Source organism: Rattus norvegicus, chromosome X (genome assembly GCF_021556685.1).
Source record: "Rattus norvegicus strain SHRSP/BbbUtx chromosome X, alternate assembly SHRSP_T2T, whole genome shotgun sequence".
Lineage (NCBI taxonomy): Eukaryota > Metazoa > Chordata > Mammalia > Rodentia > Muridae > Rattus > Rattus norvegicus.
In genome coordinates, this window is record NC_141554.1 from 136,344,211 (window position 1) to 136,369,477 (window position 25,267).

The window sequence follows — 25,267 nt, forward strand, 5'->3', positions numbered from 1 at the left end:
GAGACCTGCCCTTACCAGAGAATTTGGGCTCTAGACCTAGAGTAGTCATAGCATGGTCCCTGCCCCATAAATATACAGTTACTCTCAGCTTACACATACTGTGAAGTCTAGGTTCTTATCTTAGGGTGTGGGTTCATGTGTTTATTCAAATATTTATGGAAAAGCAGCTCTAAGTACCTCACATATGCCTGGCCCACAGCTTGGGGCTTGATCATCAGGCCTGCCCTGGTTTTGTTTGTTTGTTTGTTTGTTTTTCAAGTAGGGTCTCCGGATATAAGGTCCCAGTAAGCGGAGTTAGCACATCTTGATCAAGACCGCTGGACTTTCATGTCCAAATACCAATAGCATCTACAGTAAGTATCCCTTCAGAACTGAGGCCTGGGGCTGGAGGGAAATTGAGAGTGGCTCTAAGCGATGTGGTATTTGGTCTTTCTTTGGAGGAAGATGGAAATACTCTAAAGTGGATCCTACTGATAGCTGCGCAATTCTGTGAATGCTAAAAACAAAACACTGAAGTATACATTTCTAGTGGGTGGATTTTGTTACCCCTTAAAAGAATGAAATGTTATTAGTTTTCTGTTATTATTTTTAAAAACATTTTTCCTTATTGTGAAGTGACTGTGGAAGGCAAAAGGCAACTCTGTAAAGTGTGTTCTCTACTTCCGTCTTTCCCCAGATTCCAGGGACGTTAACGACTTGGGTCTCCAGGCTTGCACAGCAAAATGCCTTAATGCCGCGCCACCTTCCCAAACCAAGATGTGTTTTTAATTGTTTTGTTTTTAAATTGTAGAGTTGAGAAGTTTATATGATCTGTTTTGATCACAATGACCCCCTAATCCAACTCTCCCCAGATCTACTCCCATCCCTCCAACTTTGTGTTATGTTTTTCTAAAACCCATAAAGACCAATTTGTGCTGCCCAAATATTCTTGGATGTGTGGTCCAGTACCAGGGACTACACTCTTAGAGAACTGTTTTTCTTTGTCTTCTGTTTGCTTTGAAAGAGGGTTTCGTGTAGCTCGGGTTGGCTTCAAACTCAGTATGTAAGCTAAGGCTGGCCTTGAACTCTCTTAAGGTTCCTGCTTCCACCTCCCAAGTGCTGAGATTACAGGTACACATCACCATGTCTGCTGAAAACTATGACATTTCTAAAGTTTTTAGAAATCTCTGTGGCCCGGGGAAGGGTCTACTCAAGGCCACGTACAAGCAGAGGACTTTCGATTTATGACTCTGAGGCTCTTTCCTCCTCCCAGGCATCCTGTAGCCTTTAGCAAGGTTAAGTACAGGTTCAGTGAGTATGCAGGGCACATCCCGGCCTATGTGGGAGGGTCCTAGTGGGGGATCTCCCACACTAGGGAAGATGGTGGGAAGCTTTCTAGAGCAAGGGCTTGAATTTTGGGTCTCCCGTTTAGGTGACGCCGCCCCTGCGCCTCTGATTCCCAGTTTCCCCACCTGTAACGTGAAATGGACAGGTCTGCTGCTCTGTGCTAAAGGCTGCACCAGATCCGACCCTCTGAGGTTCTAATTAAAAGGCACCGCAAGACAGAGTTGAAAGAGCATCAGCCACATGACTCTTCTTCGCGGAGGGCCGCAGGAGGCCTTTGACACAATTGACACAATCCTGTGTTCCAATCAATGCTCCTCACAGACAGCGAAGGCGATGATTTTTCCCGTAAGAAACAAATTCTCTCAGACAATCATGCTAGAGAGTTTCTCCATGGGGGTAGTTTGGCTCTAAATCACCTCCCCCGCCTTCTCAGCAGTGGTAGATGGTACTACAGCAACCCATAACAGAGACCCAAGAGCAACCCATAACAGAGACCGATTGATCATGTCCCTTTGAGATGCTAGGGACCAAGATCCTGGCCCGATGCCCAGGCAAGCAGCCCCACCTTGGACTGAATTTGCCTCCAACAGTGGAGGGAGCAATCACTGGTGGCCACCTCTCTAGCCCCTACTGGACAGGATGTTTCTACATCAAGTCCCACTTCCTGTAGCGAGGCCTGGGCTCCAGTTTCCCTCCTTCTCTTGCCATCTGGTAGCCTGCCCTCTGCCCCCCCTACCCCCAACTTGCTGCGTGTTTACAGGCTGCTTTATCAGCCTGGGGAATCTGGGCCTCACCCAACCAGGGCCCCGCCCAGCCCAGACAGCCTGCCCAGAGCCCTACCTGCTCTTTCGCCTGCCCCCAAGCCCCCTGGCAGGCAAGAGGTGTGGAGGAAGACTTGCTGCCTGGCACAGGCCCTTGGTGCCTGGGGCCCTGCCTGGTGGGTTAAAAGCTGACTATTCACAGTGCTTTATCTAGCTTGACCAGGCTAGGGAGGGCAAGCATTCTTTCTCCAGTTGGCATCTCTATCTGTAGGCTATGGGAACAATAATCAAATGCCTGGAGTGCTGAAGAGATTCGCCTTCGCCTTCAGCGCCTTAGCCACCAGATAAGCCAGAGCAGCGCTAGACGGGAAGGCTCTGAGAAGTCCAGGCAGATTGTTTCTAAACTGGAACGATTCTAACCCTCTACTATGGATAATCAAAACCAAAGATGGAGCCAAAGGAAAGGCCATAGGCTAAGTACGGTAGTGGAGGTGAAGTTCAGTAATCCTTTTGAACAATTCTGGACTTACACCCAGGCTCCAGAGCCTCCTAGGTCTCTCCATACCAATTCCAAGATCCGTTCGCACCCACCGACTTGAGGATGAGACAGAGCTCACCACTGGGCAAGTCAAAGGACCTCTCCCCAGAGCAAAGGGACCTAGCAATTTGTTCTCAAACGTATTCTAAGCCACGGAGAAAGGGATGGGGGAGCGAGCAAATGAAGACGATGCTGCAGGAGGTAAGATTTCCCTTTCAGCCCCTTCTCAAACGTCTCAAAAGTTAGGTTCAGACCAATCAGTAGAGTGGCCCCACAAGCAAAGGGCCTTTCACTAAATCTGACCAAGCCTCAGACTTGTCAAAGGTACAATTCTAACCCCACTCACTTTTTGGTTTTGTTGATTTTTTTGATTAATTAGTAAAAATAGATTTTAGGTAATAAATGGACACAGTCCCACTTAAAAGCAAATACTAGGGCTGGAGATGTGGCTCAGCGGTTAAGAGCACTGACTGTTCTTCCAGAGGTCCTGAGTTCAAATCCCAGCAACCACATGGTGGCTCACAACCATCTGTAATGAGATCTGATGCCCTCTTCTGGTGTGTCTGAAGACTGTACTCATGTAAATTTTAAAAAAGCAAATACTAGACAGGCATGACACACTTGGCACGTGGGAGGCAGAGGCAGGTGAATCTCTTTGAGTTCCAGGCCAAGGCTACCCAGAAAGATGGTGTCTCAAAAAGAGTGAGTGCTATACCTCAGGGCTGGGATTGTTGTTGAATCAAGAGAATGCTCGTCCTACATTTACAGAGCCTTGAGTTCCACTCTAAGCATCACATAAATTAAATGCTATGGTGCACACCTGTAAACCCAGGTAGGGTAGAAGGAGGGGGATCAGAAGTTCAAACCCATTCTGTTACATAATGAATCTGAAACCAATTTGGGCTACATGAGACTCTGTCTCAAAAAAAGAACTGGTATGTGTGTGTGAGAGGGGAGGGGACAACAAATGTTACATTGCAAAGAAATGCTATCTGAAGTCTTCTAGCTCAAGAATCCAATGTAAGCCTTTACCATGGTATACTTGGAGTTTCTAGTCCCAGCATTGGGGGTGGGGGCAGAGACAGGTGGATCCCTGTTGAGTTCAAGGTCAGACAGTGTGGGGGGTATTTGGGTGATAACAGAAAAACTGCTAAAATGATTTTGCTATTACGGCCACCTGGTTCTTAAAATCTCAGACTCCCATTCTCCAACAGGAGAGACTCCACATCACTCAGAGCTCCTTATAGTCCACTCCATATTTCTTCTATTAAAAATATTAGTTTCCTACCAATTAGAAGTGGACAGAGAGGAAACTGCAGTTGGGGAGTGCTGTATGAGAGAAAACTAAATAAAAACACAAAACAAAACAAAAAAATAGTGACACATAAAATTAATTCAATTTAAAAAGGAAAAATTATAAACCAATGAGTTTTATGTTGACAGTAGGCTAAAAGGTCGTTTCTCTCCTTAACATATTGCTTTTTTTTTCTTCACAAGGTGTCTCACTATGGAGTCCAGCCTGACTTTGAATTTGCAATCTTCCTGCCTCAGCTTCTCAAGGGAAAAGATTGCACTGCCATGCTTGCTTTTCTGTCTTTTTTTTTCCTTTGTTGTTTTGAGAGAGCATCTAGTGTTGTTACCCACATCAGCCTCAATCTCCTGAACCGAGGAGCAAACAAACCTCCCTTCTCAGCCTCCTGCATAGCTAGACACACAGGCATGCCTCACTGCACTCAGACTGCATTTTCACTTTCAGACACCATCTAGAGCTACTAGGATTTCACCGAAGCTGTCAGGGTAAGGAGTGGGGTGGACCATTCAGCAGTCGAGCTAGAAAGTGTTTGTTGGTAGTGCTGTCTCTTGTCCCATCATTAAGTCCCCTGCCAAGGACCTCTGTTATGGAGCTGTAGGGAGGGAGGAGGGTGAAGGCCCTAGAAAAAAACTAAAAACTCAGCTTCTTCATACTGGGAGTTAAGAAAGTTCAAGTTCCAGCCTTGGTCCTGCCTCCACCTAACCCCTCCCTCCGCCTCTGAGCTGGTGCCAACTTCTTCAGGGCACACATTGAGATCTGTGGCTGTGGCCACCACCAGTTGGACTCCGACTCACCAGAGCCCTAAAATCCCAACTCGTCTAAGTTGGTTTCTAAAGGTCCTTAGCAGTCTGACCCCACCCTACCTACTCAGCCTCGTTCCCATGATTTCCCAACTCAAGCTGGGCTTCAAGCCCAGTGGTCTCCTCATGGTCCCCTGAGGGAACATTCCGGCCTCATTCATGGAATTTCTCAGGCTTGTCATCCCTTAGCGATCTTTTTTGTCTAATCAAACAGTACGCATCTAGCAAGGTCTCAAACAAGTCCCCGAACCTCACAGAGCTGTTTGTGTTCTAGTAATTACAGTTCGTATCCACAGAGCTCCGCCCCCTTAAACTCCCCAGGGCCTTTCAATTCTGTCACAGGATCTTTTGGCACATGTGGTCTTGAATTGCTGCTTATTTCAGTTGTATCTCTTTTTTTCTCCAACAGGCAGTAAAATCCATGAACTGTACTTCATTTCCTTTTTGTTTCCAACCTATATCTAAGCATCCATGAATTAAAGCCATGTAAATTGTCAATTTACAGGTTCAGACAGGTCTCACCGCTATAGTCCAGAAGTCCAGTTGGGAGACAAAGAGTTCTAGGAACTCGGGTACTACTTTTCCTCCCTTGCTGCAAGCCCCTGTCAGAGGCGACAAACGAAGATCAAATTCTTTCCCCAAGTAGCATTGAGGAGACAGTTATAATCAAAGTTATCTTCAAAATCATTAAGTTTTTTGCACAAAACCACAGTCCTGCCATGGGACTGGGATTGGGTTCCAGTCACTTCACTGTACCCTTGGAATGATGTCATGATGCTGTATCAGGTCTAAGATACAAAATGATTTGCGAGAATGAGATAGGAGAAAAAGTGTCTGAGGTAAAAAATTTCTGTGTTTTTTTTTAATTTTTTTGGTAGAGTGAGTGGTTAACAAGGTCTTAATCTACAGCTCAGACTGACCTCAAACTCCTTCTCTGCCTCAGTATACAAATAGTTGGGGCTACAAGCATGTGCTACCATGCCCAGCTAATCTTTGGTTAAGGAGATCTGTTATCTTGGCAGATGTAGTTGAAAGGGGATAGGTGAGGCATGTATACAGGGATATATGAAAGAAATATTGGATTTATTCACTAAAAATGGGCTATAAGTAAAGGGCAAAACAATGCCCTAGTCTACTAATGCACAGTAAATTTATGGTACCTATTAGCCATAAAACATCATTCAAAGCATCATAAAATATAACAGTACCTCCAAGCACACACCTGATTATAAAATTCAAAAGGAAAGCCAGGAATTACTGTTTTAAAGATTAATGCAAATGGAGTATATCAAAGTATTAAAAGAAAATTACACAGACAGTTTTAAATTTCATATGATTATGGCAAAGAACTTAAAGTAGCCAAAATCTGGGCTAGCAAGATAGTAAGTAGAACAGGTGAAAGTTCATTCACCAGAACCTACGGTAGAAGGAGAGAACTAACTCGTAAAAGTTGTCCTTTGACCTCCACATGTATGTATGGTGTGTGTTCATGCCCACACTCTCATCTATATCACACACACACACACACACACACACACACACACACACACACACACACTCATGCACATGCAGACAAACTAAAAATTTTAGTGACTTGGTACAATAAGGGTAGACAAGTGTTGGCCTAGCCCACACAAAGCTCTGGACCTCTATACTGAAAAATTAATGGGCAGACATTTCACCAAAAAAAAAGGATATATAGATAACACATAAGTACATGGAAAAAATGATTAAAATAGTGAGTCATTAAGGGAAACGCAAACTGCAATTACAATGTAAAACAACAGGCAAATGCATCACAGACCAAAATGCAAAGGCTAAAATTATAAAAGAAAACATATGATGAAATAGTTGTGATTTCGGCCTAGGCAGAGATTCCTTAGATATAGCACTGGAGGCTTGATCTATAAAAGGAAAACTGAGGAGGCCAAGCACAAGCTCAATGGTATGAGCTTTGTAGACACTTGCTTAGGAGGCAAAAGGTCTGAGGTTCAATCCCCAGCTCCACAGAGAGAGAAACATAGGGACTAGTTGCATTTCGCCTAAGATTGAATGCAAAGCTAAAGACTTGGAGAACTAGACACTGGCTTGCTACTGTAATCCTAGCACTTGGGAGGTGAGGCAGAAGGATCAGGAAAGAAACAAAGTTCCTCAAGCAGGAATGTGATAGAAGTCTTGTGTCTAGAGTCTGTAAAGGACTCTCTGGGCAACAGACCTGAGCAGATATTTTACAAAAGAAAGATATGTAGCCAAGAAATAACACATGGGAAAATGATTAAAATGGTGGGTCATTAAGGGAAACGCAATTACAATGTAGCACAACTAAGAATGACCCCCACCCTTCCACACCAGCGTTGGTGAAGATGAGCCAAGGACTTGGAATTCTTATCCCTTTTGGGAGGAGTGGATGTCAAATGGTAAAGTATTTTGAAAACAGTGTAGTAGTTTCTTTAAAAGTCGAGCCTTCAGGGTTGTTAGGACCCAGTTGTTTCTCTTTCAGGTATTTAACCAAGAGAAAAGGAAACAGAGCCATATAAAGATTTGCACGCAGATGTTATGAGCAGCTTTGTTTGCAACACTTAAAAAAAAAAAAAACAGGGGTTGGGGATTTAGCTCAGTGGTAGAGCGCTTGAGCGCAAGGCCCTGGGTTCGGGTCCCCAGCTCTGAAAAAAAGAAAAGAAAAGAAAAGAAAAAAAACAAAACAAAACAAAAAACAAAACTGGGTTGGGGTTGGGGATTTAGCTCAGTGGTAGAGCGCTTGCCTAGGAAGCGCAAGGCCCTGGGTTCGGTCCCCAGCTCCGAAAAAAAGAACCAAAAAAAAAGAACCAAAAAAAAAAAAACAAAACAAAAACAAAAACAAAAACAAAACTGGGGAGAAAAAAGCTTCGAATGTCCACAGGCTGGTGAACAGATAAACAACGGTGTTTTGTCCATACAATGGAAAGCTACTTTGTAATAGAAAAGAACTAAACATCTGCCAGGGATGATGGCACCAGCCTTTTCATTTCAAGAAATCTTGAGGCAGAGGTGGTCAGAGATCAGTGAGAGCCCTGTGGTCTACACAGTTGTGTTGCAGGACCAACCAGAGCTCCAAGTGAGACCCTATCTCAAAAGGGGAAGTGAGGGAGGGGGGAGAGGGAGTGAGGGAGAAGAAACACTGATATATACAAAAACAAGGAAGAGTTTTAACATAAATATCCAGAGAGAAGCCAGGCCAGGGAAGACTGCATGATTCCAATTATACGAAACTTTAGAAAATGCAAACTAATCTATAGTGACAGAAACCAGAGCAGTAGATGCCTTAGGATGGGAGGTGGAATTGCCAAAGGGCGCAAAGAAACTTCCCAGGAGCTCCGCATATGCTGTCTCTTGAATGTGGTGATGGTTTCACGGGGTGTATGCATATGTCAAACAGGATAAAATTGTACACTTAAAATATGTGCCATTTATTGTACATTGATATGACTCTAGTAAAGCTATTAAGTAAAATGAAAGAAAGGGGGCCCTGGATCATACAAAATAACAACCAGAGACTATGGTTTTGTCATTAAATGGCACTATGTGAGTTTACTGTGTCATATTGCTTTGCAGTGGTAGTGGAGACAAAAAAGGCAATAACCTCTGTCTCCCTAGAATACACATTCTTTGACACTACAGTCGAGTCAAACTCTGAACCTGGGATTATCATACATGCCAGTGGTGGGGGACTTATGCTGTTGTACCTCTGGCTTTCTCAAGCCACTGCTACTTTATCCCGCAGCCTGGAATGCCCCTAGAACATGGCCTCTGGTCCCTCTTTCCTCGTTTGAAAGGCCATCTGTCCTCTCACCTCCAGGAAGCCTTCCCTAATGAAGCTAAGGAAGAAGACTGATTTTTCTCTGTGTAAGCCATTAGCTCCACATCACACAATTTGGAAATATGAAGAGTGCCTCCCTACTAACAGGTAAATACATACATGTCCCTGACACTCTAGAGTGGGGCTTGGAGTCTCCAAGAATAGGTCTCAGTCTCTTTTCTTTCCCTCCCTTTCTTCCTTTTCTTTCTTTCCAGATCACTGTGGTATTAAGAAACTGGTCACCTTGTAAGTTTGTAAGGTACTTGCTTTCCAGACATTGATTTTTATAGACTCAAAAGAGTTGAACTAATGACTATTATCCTAGAAAACATTGGAAAAACACAGATTGCCACCTCAGTCCACACTTGAGTACCTCCCTGTTATCAGGTGTTTAGGGAGATTAAGACTAATTACCCACTCTCCCGTTGCTCAAGGCCTAGCTTTCTCAACTTGATGGGCAAGGATCAAGTGGTCCAGTAGCACGGTCCATTCAGGTGTAGTCCATACAGAGTACCTCTTGGCTTGGGTTCACCTAAGCACAACTGCAGCTACAGCAGATGGGATCTCAAAATCTTCTGAGGGGCCTTTGACAAAGGTTCCCAGCCCCTGAGATCTGCTGGCCAAAGGCAGTGTCCCAGCTTCAAACAAAGGCCGTTGGGCATTTGCCCAGCAGGTACCCAACATCTCTGTAAACCGAAAGAATCGGAAAAGCAAGCCAAGCTACGATGAGAACAGAGTTGGCCAACTGGCTTCCAGAGTTCTACCCCCAGGAGGCGAACGGCAAACTGATGATTGCTAAATAGTCCCCAGGGGTAGAATGTTATGCCTTCTCTCAAAGGAACAAACTTCCTCTGATTTCTTCTTCTTCTTCTTCTTTTTTTTTTTAAAGAAGAGGTTTCACTTGTAGCCAGGGCTGACCTGGAACTTGCTATGTTGACCAGTCTAGAACTCCATTTTCCAGTCTCAGCCACCAAAGTGCTGAAATGACAGCTGTGTCCCATCACACCCAGCTCAGTGGATATTCAAAGTGAAAATAAGGAAGAACAAAAAACCCCATGGTAATATTAATACAAATATTAAAAACTTATGCCTCACTTTTAAACTGTTTTTACATTTGTGTGTGTGTGTGTGCGAGTGCGTGTGCAAGCGTGCATGTGTACACAAGAGTGTGTGTGCACTTAATGCATGTGTGGGAGGTGGGGGAGGGTGCCACGGCTTATATGTGAAGGTCAGAGGGCAACTTGCAAGGATGGTTCTCTCTTTCCACCATGTGGGTTCCAGGGACTGAGCTTCGGTTGTCATGCTTGACAGAGAGCACCTTCACCCACTGAGCTACCTTGATGACTCAGGCTCCAGTCTTTAAAAAAGATTTATTAGTCATTTGTGTGTGCTGTGTGCGTGCTTATATGCATGTGAGGGGGAGGGGGCCTGCAGAGCCAGAAGATGTCAGCCTCTCAAGCTGGAATTGCAGGCAAATGCAAGATGTCTGACACGGGTTCTAGGGACTGCAGCTTCGGCCACCTCAAAGAGCAAGGAAGCTCTTATCCATTAAGCCATCTCTCCAGCCCCTCAAGCTCCACTACGAAGTACAGAACTGCCTACCACTCAGAATGGCTCTGTACATAACACACAGACCCATGCACGCATGCACATGTTGCACATGGTGCTTCTTCCACATCCCCTCTTTAGTCTTCATGATGGCAAAGTTAACAAAAACATTAGCAGAAAAATCTGTAAGAATCACCCACCCAGGCATTTTCAGGAATGGACTGGCATGCCCTGCCAGCACTTCGGGCAAGGGGTATAATTCTGGGATCTTGGCAAAGCCTAAGGTATGTGTATGGTCAAAAGATGACATGACCAGCAACAGTCTCAGCCCAGGACTAAAACTAATCTGAGGAAACATGTACTGTCTGTGTATACTGTGAAAAGCCATAACTGTGTTCCATGTTCTACATACCTTATCTCATTTGTGACTCCATCCCTATGAAACATACAGTGAGACCCAGAGAGGTTAACTCAATGAATCCATTGTCACAAAGCCAGGACCTGGCAGGTCTGAGAGATATGAGTGCAGACAGACTGTGCTCCCTTCCTGCCTTCTTATAGTCTGAAGCATCTGTTTTCTTGAGATGGATATTGGGTCAGACTAGAAGAAGGCAGGAAACTTCCAGAACAGCAGGTAGACAAGAGGCATGAAGTATCTGCACTGGGCAAGAAACGGCCCATCCAAAATTAAGAACTTAAAGCAAAGCTTGTTCGACTCATACCAGCTACTTAACACCTCCTCCCCTCTCTTTTGAGACAATGTAGTTCTCTGTGTAGCTCTGGCTATCCTAGTACCTGCTCTGTAGACCAGGCTGGCCTCAAACTTACAGAGATCCACCTACCTCTGCCTCCCAAGTGCCAGTGTTAAAGGTACCAGGCTGGGCTACTTAGTTTCTTGTGAGCCTCTTTGAGAAATGTTCCAGTACTTTTCCTTCAAGACCCTACTTTATAAAACACTCATTCCTGCTGTCTGAGCCTCTTAGTCCCTCTGGGAACAGGCTCTTTGTCAAAAAATTCACCATAAGACACAGTTTCCCAGCCCAAGTCAGGACATTCTAGTATGCTCTTTTAGGTGTTTAAATGCACCAAGGAGAGGTAACGCCAAAAAGCAAGAAACTGTGTGAGTGTGGGTGGGGAGTAGTAGTCCAGGTGTTTTTGTCCAATGGACCCTAACAAGAGCCAAAAACTCGATTCCAGCCACGGAAGACACAAAAGCAGAACAAACACATGGTGATTTTTTTTTTATCGTGTCCAGACAGAAATGTGGGACTCTCTAGACTTCAATTCCCAGCTGGTTGGGTAGAAGGCAGTAATGAAAAATCTCTGCCCTCTACCACCAGGGTCCCAGAGAAGTCTGGAAACCTGGGGGCAGGGGGGTGGGGGTGGGGGTGGGGAGAAGGTGGGACCCAGGCAGCAGATACCTCTTGTGAACAATTGTGACCTGTCAGGTTTGATGTGATCTACCTCTCTCTTCCCCCACTTCACTCCCTCCCTCCCTCCTCTCCTCTCTTAGCTGGCCTGTGTTGAAGGGTGCAGTCCATAATGAAATCCTCTCAGCTTGGGTGGCGGGGGAAGCCTGGCTGCCCTTTGTGTATTATCAATCCAGGCTGGGCTCGCTGTCTAGGCCCAGCATTTTGTATGTCCTCAAGTGGAGAGCGAGGTTTGCATGAAGCCACCCACACTCGCTGACCTGCTCTTTTATGTGACATGCATTTACCAAACAATCATCCAGGCTTCGAAGGTCAGTCTGTGGCCAGGGAATAGAGAGAAAGGCGTCTTTTCTCCCTTTTCGGCCCAGCCACATCTCCCCCTCTCTGCCCCCACCCCCTTTCAAGGTCTAGCTCTCACTCGAATCCCTCACAAAGCCTTCCCTCCCTCTTCTAGCTGCTGCTGACCTCAGAGTCCTGGCCGTGCTGGCCTCTGCTCCAAGAAGTACAATTAGCACCTGACCAGCCCCTGGCCTGGCTGCTTGTCCTCGCCTCTGATTGTTTCAGTGTCTTAGTCATCTCTGCCCCACCACCTCCTTCCCTCGGCTCCCCCACAGCTCATAGCACAGGTTGGGCACACAGTAGGTGTTAATAAATGTCTGCTGAATTGAAACTCAGCAGCCCCTATGAGGTCAGAACCCTCATAAGCACCCCGACTAGCAGTTTCTTGGCAACCAGCGCTGGGGCCCAAGCTACAGGGCATTAGCAGCACAGCCGCTATTACAGGACGCTCAGCAGCCAGAGATTTGCAGGCAGGTTGGTGTTGATGAGAAAAGCCCCTGACCCCGAGGAAAGTGCCCATGGGATTCTGGGTACCTTTCATGGGTTTCTTTTCTCCCCTGCAGAACTAGTTTTCTGTCTGAGAACCACAAAGGGAATAAATTGGCAGTGAAGCCAGAAACCTTTTTGCAGCTTAGAAAACCAGGAGTGAAAACCAAGGCCAGGTTGGGGTCAGGCCCAGAACAGAGGAGCAAGGGTTGCCCAAGGCTCTTCCTAATTCAGCAAGAGATCCAGGGATGTGGAGGAGGCGTGCCAGGTGTGATCTCTACCATTTCAGGGGGCTTTAGTAGTGTTTGGGAGGCAACAAGTAATGCCACCCTGCCCCTGGCAAGCAGGAAATGACAGTCCAAAATGCCTGTCACTTTCAGCCTGTGTATGAGCCTATTTCCCTCCCCTCTCCTTCATCAAAATCTTAGGGCAGACTTAAGAGACAGATAGCACTCAGACCAGAACCTAGCCACTCTCTCCAGGTAAGGAGAAGCCTTCAGTTTGGGACACCTGACTCCCTATCCTAGCCCAGGAATTTGAGTTTGGCTTTATTTTCATTTTGTAAACTGATTTCGTCCAGGTGTGTTTTTGACTGCATGTATGCCTGGGCATCATATGCATGTCTGGTACCCAAGGAGGTCAGAAAAGGATGTCAGAATCCCCGGGACTGAGTTACAGCTGGTTGTGAGCCACTATGTAGGTGCGAGGAATCAAAGCCAGGTCCTCTGCAAAAGCAGGCAGTGCTCTTAACTGCTGAGCCATCTCTTGAAATCCTTGAGTTTGGTTTTAAACTATTATTTATACAGACAACACGTCCAATGTCCCCAGACTCCTCCTACATCCTACTACGCATTTCAGCCAACGTTCAGCCCTGGAAGGCCAGTGCTGTCTTCTTCAAAAGTGTATTTTCTCGACCAACACTTCATTGGGGCCAGCCTAGTATTAAGACTAGCCCCCACTTAATTTTTGCACTTACTGAGTTGAACCCGAGTTTTAGGTACTGTATTAGACAATGTCACAATGCCAGTTCCACATGTGCCTTGTACCACGTAGTGTTCTAATCAGCAATCTATATATAAGAATGTGTTTGTTCCTCTTCAACTTTATAATCTGATTCTTTTGCCACTTAGTGAGGCTAAGGCATTCAACTGACCAGGGCCATATAACTAGTAAACAACAAAGCTGGGCCTTCAACCCAGACAGCCTAGCTCTCGTGACTGGGAGCAAATGAGAACGTTGGGGAGGCACTGGTGTGAAGGCCAAGGCCAAGGCCAGGAGTAAAGGGGTCCCTAGAAAAGCCACACTCTCAGCAAGTGGCTGATTCGGGCTTTTCTGGGGCCAAAGCCCTAAATCTTTGCAGCATCAGAGGCATTCTGTGTATGTTATCAATCAGCTCCATGATGGGCCCCAGGGGCCTTATTTTTAGGTCCCGGTATAATAGCAGAGAAGGCTGACACTACTGCACTGTCACTCAGTACTATGTGAAGAAGGCTAGACTGGGGGCCCCCGCTTGACCAGGGGTGAGCACTAGTTTCTGAAGAGGCAGCAAACAGTGCTATGGATGGAAGAATGCCTGGCATAGTTGCAAACAAGCCACTCCTTCTGCCCACAGAGAGAGGCCAGGTGAGGGTGGCAGTGGTGTTGTCTGCTTCATATCCCCCCCCCCCAAAAAAAAACCACACTACCAGAGATCATGGGCTTTGAACCGCACTCTGCAAGGCAGCTTCTTACAGCTCAGCTTTGCCGTCCATTGTCCTCACTCACCTAGAGAGAGCTCCTGCCTGCGCACCTACTTGTTTTTCTGCACTGGGTCAAGGAAGCACTTTATAACTGGGGAAATCCTGGAACCAACTGATATTTTTACTTGGCTTACAAGTTTCCTGGGCATTTTCAATGCCAAAGAACCCTGTTTCCCCAAAGCGGGAGGGTGGGGGGAGCGCGTTGGGTGGGGAGAAAGATAGGTTCCTTCACCTTCTTCCATCCTGGCATTCTCAGGCCAAGCAAGGGTCAGCTCACAGAGTTGAGTCCCTAATGGGTGTGCCCACCAGCTGTTGGAGCCAGCTGTGGTTGCTCAGGCCAGGGGTGGTGACCTCACTTCCGCTCTTACCTCCTCAGAACTCCTCCCATTTGAGGCCCCACCAGGCCAAAATCGAGAAGTCCAAGGTTAACTGTTACTCCCCACTTTAAGAGCTAATTAAAATGATTAGCTACAATGAACTGTCAAACATTAACTAGAAGAAGCTGCAGGACCAGACAGGCCTCTATCTCAGGCAGAGGGATGAGGGGCAGGAGTCAAAGGGCTATCAAATCCCTGAGCTCCTCAGCTGGGGTGCGGTAGTGACTGGGGGAGTACCCGAGGGAACCCCACTAAGCTGAGGTGCCAAGGGGTCAGGAGGTAACTCTTACATCAGGACCTCTAAGTCCCAGGCCTCCTCCTAACGAGAGGGCATCAAAGTTTAGGGGTAACGTGGAGGGGGCAGGAATTCATAAAGCGGTTGCCAGCTCAGCAGTCTCTGAACCGCCAGAGGCGGACTCTCGCATGGGTGGGGGGGACCTTTGCGCTGTGCGGTTGCTGAGTCCCCTCAGAAGTAGCAGGGGAGGAGGCCAAGAGGCGGGAGAACCTTGGAGAGCGGGAACGCGGGAGCGGGAAGCCTGGCGGCTGGCTGACACGGAAACTCCAGCCCCTGCCAAGAGGTCTCTATTTTGGCAGTTCAGGTCTCCAAGTCATAGGTTTACGTGCGAGCGGGCGGGCGTGTGTGAGTGAGTGAATCGAGTGTGGTGACTTGCGACCGTGTGTGCGAGTCTCCAGTGCCAGGCTTGTGAAAGCCCTAGGGGCCACCGGTTCAACCTGGCCGGAGTCGCTGGAGTCCGCTGAGCCTTCTGCCCTCAGGCTTTGCGATCGGCGATCCGCACCGGGTGGGGGCGGCGCCGCGCTCACTACCGGCCTCTCCACAGAACCTACGCTGTCCAGGGCTGACGGAAAGCGCCTTCCCGCCCGCCCGGCTGCCGCCACCGCTCACTTCTGCTTGTGACCTCAGGAGCCCGGTCTCCTCACAGTCCCTAGGCTGAGGCACACGCACCCTTCTCGGTCCCCGCCACCCTTGATGCCTCACGCAGGCAAACTTTTCGAGGTCGCCCCGTGTCCCAAAAAGCGGCGCCATCGACGTACCTGAGGTTCAGCGCTCCTCGGGGGCCACCCGGGTGGGTCTGGTGACCCGGCTCCTCCGATCTCGGCCGGCGGGTGGTCCCCTCGCCGTCCCAGGGTCTGAGACACCGGTCCCCAAGGGCCGCCTGGCCTCCTTCTCCTCCCCCCACCTCGAAACCGGGGCCCCAGCCGGCGGCGCCGGGAGCTGGGCGCCGCGGAAAGGAGAAGTGGCTGCTGAACGCGGCGCCCGGTCCGTCCTCGCGGCCTCCGGGGGCCGCCCGCCCTCCCGCCCGCCCGCCCTCCTGCTCTCCTCGGGGCCCGCCTGCCCCCGCCGGCCCGCGCCCGTGACTCACCTCGGCGCCGGGGCAGGCTGGTCCGGGCGGGCGGGCGGCCGGGCGAGGCGCTGGGCTTCTCCCACACGTCCCACCGCCGCCGCCGCCGCCGCCAATGGCAAAGTTGGAGGGCGAGCGAGATGCGAACCCCAGGTGAGACGGCGGCACCCCGGCTGAAGAGGAATCGGGGTGCAGGCGGTGCGACGGGAGTCCCGAGGTTCTCGGGAGGCCCACGCCGAGGGGCAGGGCGGCGGGGGGCGCCCGCTGTCGGGGAGGGGGCGCGAGCCGCTGGAGAGCTGCGCTGAGGCGAGTGAGAGAAAGGGGAAATCGCACTGGAGACACACACACCACACACGCGCGCACGCACGCACACACACACACACACACACTCACACACAGACACACTCACACACGTCCCCGCGGGCGGAGGCTGGGCTGGGCGCGCAGGAGGCAGGGCGAGGAGGGACTGAAGAGCTGGAGGGAGGGACCGACGGGAGGGACCACGGGCGAGCGGGCGGGGTGGAGAAGGGAGGCTGGGAGGGACCAGGCACCCGGGTGGAAACAGCGCCCCTCCACCCCAACCCCCGCCACGGTCGCCAGCACGGCAGGGGGAGCCTTGCCAGGGGCCCGCGCAGGCTCTCTTGCCCCGTGATCCTCGCGGCCCCCCACCTCAGTGGAGAGGTCATAGAAGGCAAAGCCCCTCCCCAGCTCACGTCGCACGAGCTTCCCTAGCTAGCACCCCCCTCCCACACTCTGCTCATAATTGGCGGGGCCCGGGGCCCTCAGCTCTGACTGGGCGCTTCTCGGCGGGAAGTCCCACACAATATCTCGTGGAGCTATCCTGGGGATTCTGGAAGGCGGTACCCTGGCACTCCGATGGCTTGATACCTCGGCCGCCCCCCACACCACTAGCACTCCGCGGTACCGAGCGTGTAATGTGGCAACCAGGCAGGCTAGCAGTGATAGACAGAGATGGACAGAGGGGACATTTTGCAAACAATGTCCACCCCACCCCCACCCCCACCCCGTGGAGTCTCTGGACAGAGATTTCCTGGGTTGGTGTGACTGGAGAGTTGCAGGGAAATCTGACCCAAAGCACTTGGGGGGGGCAACACAGCAGGTGTACAGCCAGCCAGAATTGGGGTCCAGGGAGACAGCCTACGCCCCACATTTTTTCCAATATCAAGTCAGGCAACGGCTGTCCTTGAGCTGCCTACTCCAACCCATTTTTTGTTTTGCTCCCCTTTGCCCTTCTTCTCCTCTGTGTCCACCCCAGCCCCCATCTGGTACCACAACTAAGGTCCTGGGGAGATGTCTTCTGGAAATTGTCATTTCTCACAGCTCTATGCTGACTAAAGCGAGGGTGGGGAGGACTGCAGGAGAGGCACGCAGGGGGCGGGGCATGGTGGGAAAGTGAGACATGACCTTGGCAGAAAGCTGCTGTAAGGGGCTCCAGGGGAGGAAGGCCCTCTGAGTCGTGGCCAAAGGATTCGATTCAGGATCTACTCAACCACCTCCAAAGGCCTGCTTCATCAGCTTTGGAAAAGATGATCCCTGGCACAGGACTTGGGTAGAGGTGGCATCATCAAAAACAGTTGTGGATCACAGGTTAACAGTAAGAGATCTAGAGGTTGCACTGGGGTACTAGGCTCTTGAAATCTTCTCATTACCCATAGACAGACATCGGAGCAAGGACCAAGAGCAAATTTCCACTTCTTTTCTTTTTACAAGTGAGCACATTCTCTTTAGGGGATTCTAGATTCTGGAAAAACACAGCTTTCTGTTGGACTCCTGCCGGTGAGGCTCTCCTCCCTAGTTTTGGGGCAGGTCTCAGACAGCTTCAAAGCTCACTAAGACCAAAGTGGGTACAAAAATTAAAACAGTAAGCTCCACACGGTGCTTCAGGTCTTTAATCCCAGAATCCGGGAGGCAGAGGCAGGTGGATATCTGTGAGTAAAGCCTGCCTGGTCTACAGTCATAGTAAATTCCAGGCCAGTCAGGGCTGCATAGTGAGACACTCCCACCTCACCACCCCTGGTCTCAAAACCAAAACAAAACCACAAACTAACTGGCTGGAGGGATGGCTCAGTAGTTAAGAGCACCCTCTGCTTTTGTAGAGGACCCCAATTTGGTTCCCAGCACTAATAATGGTGGCTTACAACAGTCCCAGTGGATTTGATTGCTTCTTATGACCTCTGAGGGTACTAGGTTCACACTTGGTACACAGTTTTGCAGGCAAAACATTTCTACACATAGTGATATTTTTTAAAAAAATGGGGATGGATTGGGTGTGGTACAGACCTTAATTCTAACATTTGGGAGGCAGAAAAAGAAGCATCTCTGAGTTTAAGGCCAGCCTGATCTATATAGCAATTCCAGGTTAAGTCAGAGCTACACAGTGAGACCGTACTTTTAAAGCACAGGAGAGGGTGTGGGACACTAGAGAGATGGCCGGAAGCTAAGAGCACTTGTTGCTCTTGCAAGCATGCGGGTTCAATTCCCAGCACCCACATGTTGGCCCACAACCATTTGTAACTCCAGTTCCAGTGGGCCCTATGGCCTCTTTTGACCTGTGATGGCACCGGTCACTCACATGATGCACAGACATACATGCAGGCAAAACATTCCTACATATAAAAATAAAATAAGGGCTGGAGAGATGGCTCAGTGGTTAGGAGCACCGACTGCTCTTCCAGAGGTCCTGAGTTCAAATCCCAGCAACCACATGGTGGCTCACAACCATCTGTAAAGAGATCCGATGCCCTCTTCTGGTGTGTCTGAAGACAGCTACAGTTAACTCATATATTAAAAAAAAATCTTAAAAAAAAATAAAATAAATCTTTAAAATGTTAATTGAGAATGCTAAGAACCACCTCCACAAGATGTGGCGGTGAGGACTGAGTGAGGACATTTTCTAGGTCAGGCCCTGGTATCTAGAAAACAAATCCTCCAAAAGTGTTAGCTATTTCCAGCTTCCTGGCTTTCTCAAACCAGCTCTTGGAAGAAAATGTAGCAGGACCATGGCAGAAGCTGTTGAGGACTTATGGTGGATTCTTTCTGAAAATGTGTGCAGTGTCAACCAAGGCTGAAGCCTAAAGGCAGAGCATGAGGCACGAGTTTTCCTCTTGAGAAGGTCAGGGAAAGAGGTCAGTACTATGGACCACTTAAAATGACTGGCTGTATTACCTACAGGTGACCTCCAGCCCACAGCTTGTGGGAATCCCAGAAGTTCCCACCTTCCCCCAGTCACTCAGAACTAACCACAGCCCCACACCCTTCTAGTTGAAGTCAAAGCAAAGCCTCCCCCGCCCCCAACTTGATGAAAACCTCGGGCTGATCTCACCGTGTCTGTGTCACATGGGAGACCATGAGCAGCCTGAAGAACATTTCTGGCTGTCTATCCCAATAGCCCTGTTATGCCTCTGTCTGCCAAGTCCTTACCCACTTGCCTCCCATGTTCCATGTACCCGCTGGGTAAGCCCCCACCAGGTGGGGCCAGCCAGGCTGATTTTACCATTCTCCTGGGGATAGCCACTGTCTCTGGCATTGGCTCATTCCCTGACTTGGCAGGAATTCCCCTTCTCCTATTGCCTGTAGATGCCCAGGAAGCGCCATCCAGCAGTACCCTTTCAGTCTCTCTTTCCTCCCTGTTCCTTGATTTGCCTTGTCCCAACTGGCTCTCAAGCCTCAGACCCTCCCCCTGACCCCCCAATCTGTGTAGGACCCCCTTGCACCCACTGACTCTCATTGTGCCTCCATTTATTCCTCTCTGTGTCTCCAAAGAGTGTTTCCCCCTGCAAATCACCCTAGGCTGTTTAGAGACAGGACTATTTCTTGTTTCCCTCCCCCACTTAAATTCACAGACAAATTCTGCTCAAACCTGTGGCCAGAACAAAATACCACAATGCCAGTTTCTGTGTCCCTTGCCTTCCACCCCAGAAATAACGCTAGAAAAACTGGATCAATCAGATATTTTGAAGGAAAAGCATATTCAGAATCAGGGAAAGAAATCAGTTCAAAGGAATCCTCCCACTCTAAACCTGAGAAGCTCCATTAGCCTTTCATAGAGCAAGCCATTATTTTTCCGTGTGTTTAGTGACCACATGTTTGTGGTCATGGGGTTTCCAGAAAGGCCTAGGTATCCAAATGACAGGCAGAAATCTTGATGCTTCAGACTATAGCTAATCAGCATAGGCAGTCTGTTCTAAAAAGTTTGTTGATGACTTGGCACGTTCAATGGGTTCACTGTGGCTACCTGCTGTTAACCCTACAGACCTGAGTTTGATCTCCAAGATCCACATGGTGGAAGAGGAGAACTCATTTCCAAAAGTTGTCCTGACCTGGTTGCACTCACATGTCATATGGAATGTTCACACCACACATTCACGGACACATTTTACTTTGTTTTACATAATGATTTCTTTCTTTTAAAGGAAGGTTTGTTGATTAGCACCAAACTCAAGGCTCTTGGGCTAGATTGATACAAAAATTGATCAGTCTTTCATTCTTAAAATGGAGATCTGTAGCACTGTTGCAGTGGTTTGCTACTGTAGTCTTAGCATTCAGGAGACTGAAGTAGGAGCCTGCTACCAGTTCAGGTTACAGAGTAGTCTTGGCTACAGAGTAATTCCTTTCTTTTTTTTTAAAAAAAGGTAACAATAAATAAATCAACCAAAAAAGGGGTGTGGGGGAATGCAAACCTGACCACCTAGTTTCAATTCTGAGGATCCACATAAAATGTCCGAAATGGGCGGTGCACACCTGTAAGCCCATGTGGAGCTAGGGGAGCAGGCAGGGGACTGACTTGATCGAGAGCTCCAGGGCTACCTGCAGTAAGATCAGCAGTGACAGAGCACTAGATAGTCCCTGCTTCAAAACAAGTAGAAGACAAAAATTGACTCTCAAAAGTTGCCCCCTAATTTTCAAAGATGTATCAAGGCCACAGGCACAAGTACATATATAGTTACATATTTTTTTTTTTGTGGGGGGAGCTCTTTTGTGATTTCTGTCACAACCGATCTTTATTTAACTGCTTCATTTTAACATGAAAAATATTTAACCACCTAAAACCATTTTCATTTTTACGGGGTGTGGGGGTGGAGAATCAAACTGATACAATGTTGAAGGTTCAGATGATCCATAGGGGAAATTAGTGATGTAGCTAATACCGGCTCTAATTCCTAAGGCACTGGCAGGAGACTGAGAGGGAATACTTATGTATCTTTAAAGATTAAAAAGTTCTTAAAAAGGATTACATGTTTGCTTTCCTGAAAGTCCCCGAGACACTGAAAGCCTCTACAAAATGTCAGGGGAAGGTGTGTCTTATGTCTTGGACAGCAGCTCAAAAGGCTACTGAAGGGAGTTGGCAGCCTGATAGCACATGCTCTGGGCCTTGAGCTGGCACTACTCAGCATGTGGATCCTAGAGCCAGTGGCTAATAGCACGTGCTGTCCCTGCCATACATCCAGGAGCCTGACTGGTGCTTAGGAAAACACATTCATTTTCCAAGGCACCTCACTGATGGTGGCTGGGAGGTTTGGAGACTGGAGAGAGGGAGAGGAGACACACCTCTGACTCACTTAAAAGTAAAAAAGTGTGGGGTTGGGGATTTAGCTCAGTGGTAGAGCGCTTGCCTAGCAAGTGCAAGACCCTGGGTTCGGTTCCCAGCTCTGAAAAAAAAAAGAAAAAAAGAAAAAAAAAGTTAAAAAGTGGCCTCAGGTAGAGCTGAACAAATTAGGACACCCTCCCCCCCCTTTCTCAAATAGCACCAGTCCTCACTCACTGCTCTAGGAATCTACGAGAGAGATAGTACAGCATCTAAGGGTTCAGGGCCACTGACCAGTGAAACGAGAGTTCACCCTTCGCTCCTCAGCTGTTTCTGGCCGAAAACTTGTCTGTGTCATCTTTTTAGAGAAAATGATAAGTCTTCTGTGTCTGTGCATCATATATGGGTACTTGTGAGTGTGCGCACACACGCACTCATGCACATTGTGCTATCCTTTTGACTTCTGATGTGTCCTTAGAATGAAACTAGAGAGGATTGGGCTTGACTCACCTGCCCACAACACAGTGTGAGTGGATCAGAATATTAACACATAGAAACGTTGGTTTTTGTTTTGTTGTTTTTGCCAGAGGAGTGCTCTGGAGGCTTAGAGATACAGCAGCCAAGAAATTGGTTTTCCCTCCCAGGATAGAGAAGAGTATCTAGGAAGAGGAAAGGGCTCCAGTCATACATGAGACTGTGCATGTTTTATAAGGTGAATGGTGCCCCCCCACCAAGCTGTGTAAAGTAGCAGTACCAGGAAAGACAGACATAGTGAAGTTGGGGCAAGAACCTGGATAGGAACAGAGATTATGAAAAGCACCAACTGGATACCATGTGGGAGATGGGCTCATTTCCCAGGGATCCAGAACAGGGGATGGGGAGGGGAAAGAGGCTGGGGTACCATTAGACTCTGCAGCATATCCAGATCCTGCTGAGGGGATAGTACCAGGGGGTAAATGGTCCTCTTCTCTTTGGATTACCCCCATCATCCAGGAAACCAAAGAGAAGCCTGAGACATTTGCTAGACAGAGGCAAAAAACAGCACAATGAGCTACTCCTCAGTTTCCCCACCCTACACCACATCAAACTTTGAGTGTTGTTGTTTAATGCAATATTTAATATCTATAAAGGTGCACTATGAGTCATTTCATGGAATGTCTAGGCCCCTTTGCTGGCAGAAAACAAATTTTCCAGCCCTCTTTTGAGGAACCCATCCAACTCGGCTGCTGCTAGTTTGTGTGTGAGAGGATGAGTGTGTGGCATGGGTCTCAGCTAGAGGGCTGCTTGCTTAAGTGTGGGTCTCATGGCTATAAGTGTGCGTGCGTGCGTGCGTGCGTGCGTGCGTGCGTGCGTGTGTGTGTGTGTGTGTGTGTGTGTAAGGCAATGTGGTATATGAGCCTGTGCATCTGAGGGTGACTACGTGTACATTTTCCCCCTCGCTGCTGGCAAATTCTCTCTCTCTCTCTCTCTCTCTCTCTCTCTCTCTCTCTCTCTCTCTCTCCAAAGTGAAGGGCTGACAGAGGGAAGGAAGCAGTCCAAAAGTGGGGTAGCAGGGGAGGGGAGAGGGGCTGGAGGAAAACCAAAGCAATTTCACTGGACAGAGGAAAGTGTCAGCCAAGGATGAAACTGAAACGCAGCGGCTCTAATGCACTAGCACCCAGGGATCTTCCCTGGCCTTGGCTTCCTCCCACTCCCCTACTCCCTCAGCCGGTAGTGGAGATTAGTCAGCCCAAGATTCCCAGATTCCAGTCTCCAAAGCCTGGACTTGATCTTGAAGCAAAGAAGCTGGGCTAAAGTTTAGTCCGTGGTTAGCACATGACCCCATTAAGCACCCATTATCACATTAACACAAATTAGTATATCAGATTGTCTCCCAGTCACCTAGTAGGGCATAGAGCCAGATTGGAGCTAGAAGACAACACGGGGTTATGTCAGTGGGCCATAGGCTGAGAACTAGAGGTCAAGTTGGAGCAGACTCTAGAAGTAGAAAATGGAGGCAGGGAGCATCAAGTTTTGCTCATTGATTCTTTTTAGTCATGCTTTGGGAGAGGCACCTTGGGGGAGGGGGCTAGTGGAAGGGAGGTGCTTCCAGGAATAGTTTAGCTAGGCACCAACCCTAGGAAAGAGGCCTGGGTTCTGAGGTCTGGGCAAGAGACAGACTATTTCTCCTGGCACACACTGAAACCTGGGAACGTTTAGGATCTTTTCAGTTTTTTTTTTCTCTTTCCTCTTCTTTATGGAAAATCTTTAGATAACTTTCTCAGATGACAGAACACCCTGAACGCACAGAGCTGGAAAGACTGGCAGGGGAGAAGAGGAATGCTGGGACAGGGTCTGCATTTATTTATCTATTTATTGACTCAGCAAAGAGGGAGTTGCTCTGCCCATATATTTTATCTGTAAAGTTGTATCATGGAAACTGGCCCACTAGTCTTGGGAAAGGATTAGGTTAGACTCCCCAAATGTTCCCTCTCAGCTCAAAGGTGTCTGGTTACAGGTTATTTTTGGGCCTTGATAGTCTCCATTTGTTACCTCGACAGTCACCCACATAGCCATAAACTACACACAATGGGAGGTCTAAACAGCATCATGGCTCCTAGTTCCTGGCCGGTAAAGAGTTAGGAGAAATGGCTTAGCAGTTAAGTGTACCTACTGCTCTTTCAGAAGACCAGAGTTCAATTCCCAGCAAAACCCACTGTAACTTCAGCTCCAGCGGATCTGACACCTTCCTCTGGACTCCACTGGCAACTAAATTCACACACACACACACACACACACACACACACACACACACACCCTTATAGACATAATTAGAAATAATTAATCTTTGAGAAGTTAAACTGTATCTGCAGCTAGCAAAAGCTGCCAAGTTTGCGCCTCAAGATGAGTCTCGGCGTTTTCTTTCTATGTAACTGCAGAAGATTGAATTGACAAGCACCGAACCCCTAATGGTCGCCCCAGATCCAGTCTCAGGCTGAACCCTCATCTAGGTTAAGCCTTGGTCCCAGCCTGAGCCCCAGTCCTGACCACAATTTGTAGCTCTGTGCTGGAGCTCTGTGGTCTCAAAGGGAGCCAGGCTAGAGAGTAGCTTCTCAGGGAAACCCACCCCCAGCGTCCAAGACACGACTCAAAGTTTCCATTCTACTGCCCACAGGTCAAGAGTACCATCCCCAGATTGCAAAGAGGCTCTGAAAAGGCAGTGCCTGGGCTGAAGTGAGCAGCCTGGCCTACAGCTCAGCAAGGGTCTGCAAGGTGACCTGAAGGATTAAGGGCAAATCTCACACTTTCCCTCTGTGGTAGGAGCAGCTCTCCTGCTACTTGGAAAGGAAGAGACTTTCTTTTCAGACGGAATGAACACCATGATGAGCGGTGAGGCTCTGACTGCCCGCCAAGTCTTTCCTCGCCATCCTTTTCTAGGAGCCAGGACCTCCCCATCCCGAGATCACCCCCTGCGGGGCCGAGCGCTCCCACCTACCCTCTGGACGCGTGCAGGACGCCTCTGCAGCGCCACCTACAGGCCGAACGCGCGTGGCGCAGCGCTTCTGACCACTGTAGCAGTTCCAAACTGGCATCTCCCAGACAACAGGAGAGAGGTCTGCTCTTCTGTCCCCCAAACCCCTCCAACTTTCCTGAATGGCGCATGGCTTTCCCTAGCCGCTCCTGCCCACGTGTGTCCTAGGCAGTCTGGCCCCATTTGCGTAGCTCGAGCAGCCCGCGCTCTAACCTTTCCAGTCCTGCAGCTGCACTTTAAGCGGCCTTCTGCCCCGGGGCGCCTCTTCCTGGGAAGCAGTGAAGTCACGCTGGGCCCCGATCCGCTGACTCAAGAGAACGAGAATCCTCCGCCCTGCTGGGCACACCCCTTGAAACTTT

At 48.7% G+C, this 25,267-nt stretch overlaps 1 protein-coding gene across 4 annotated transcripts in view; it reads right to left on the reverse strand.

Moving 5' to 3' along the window:
• The window catches only part of Elf4 (E74 like ETS transcription factor 4), a 51,786-nt gene extending 26,519 nt beyond the window's left edge, over positions 1-25,267 (reverse strand). For 2 of the 4 annotated variants that reach the window (XR_015646248.1, NM_001191735.2), the window contains exon 1: positions 15,874-16,320. The gene's annotated coding sequence lies outside the window, so the exon portion shown is untranslated. Of the gene's footprint in view, positions 1-15,544; positions 15,750-15,873; positions 16,321-25,121 lie in introns of those variants that run through there. The other 2 variants (XM_087599637.1, NM_001434032.1) reach the window with 2 other exon arrangements.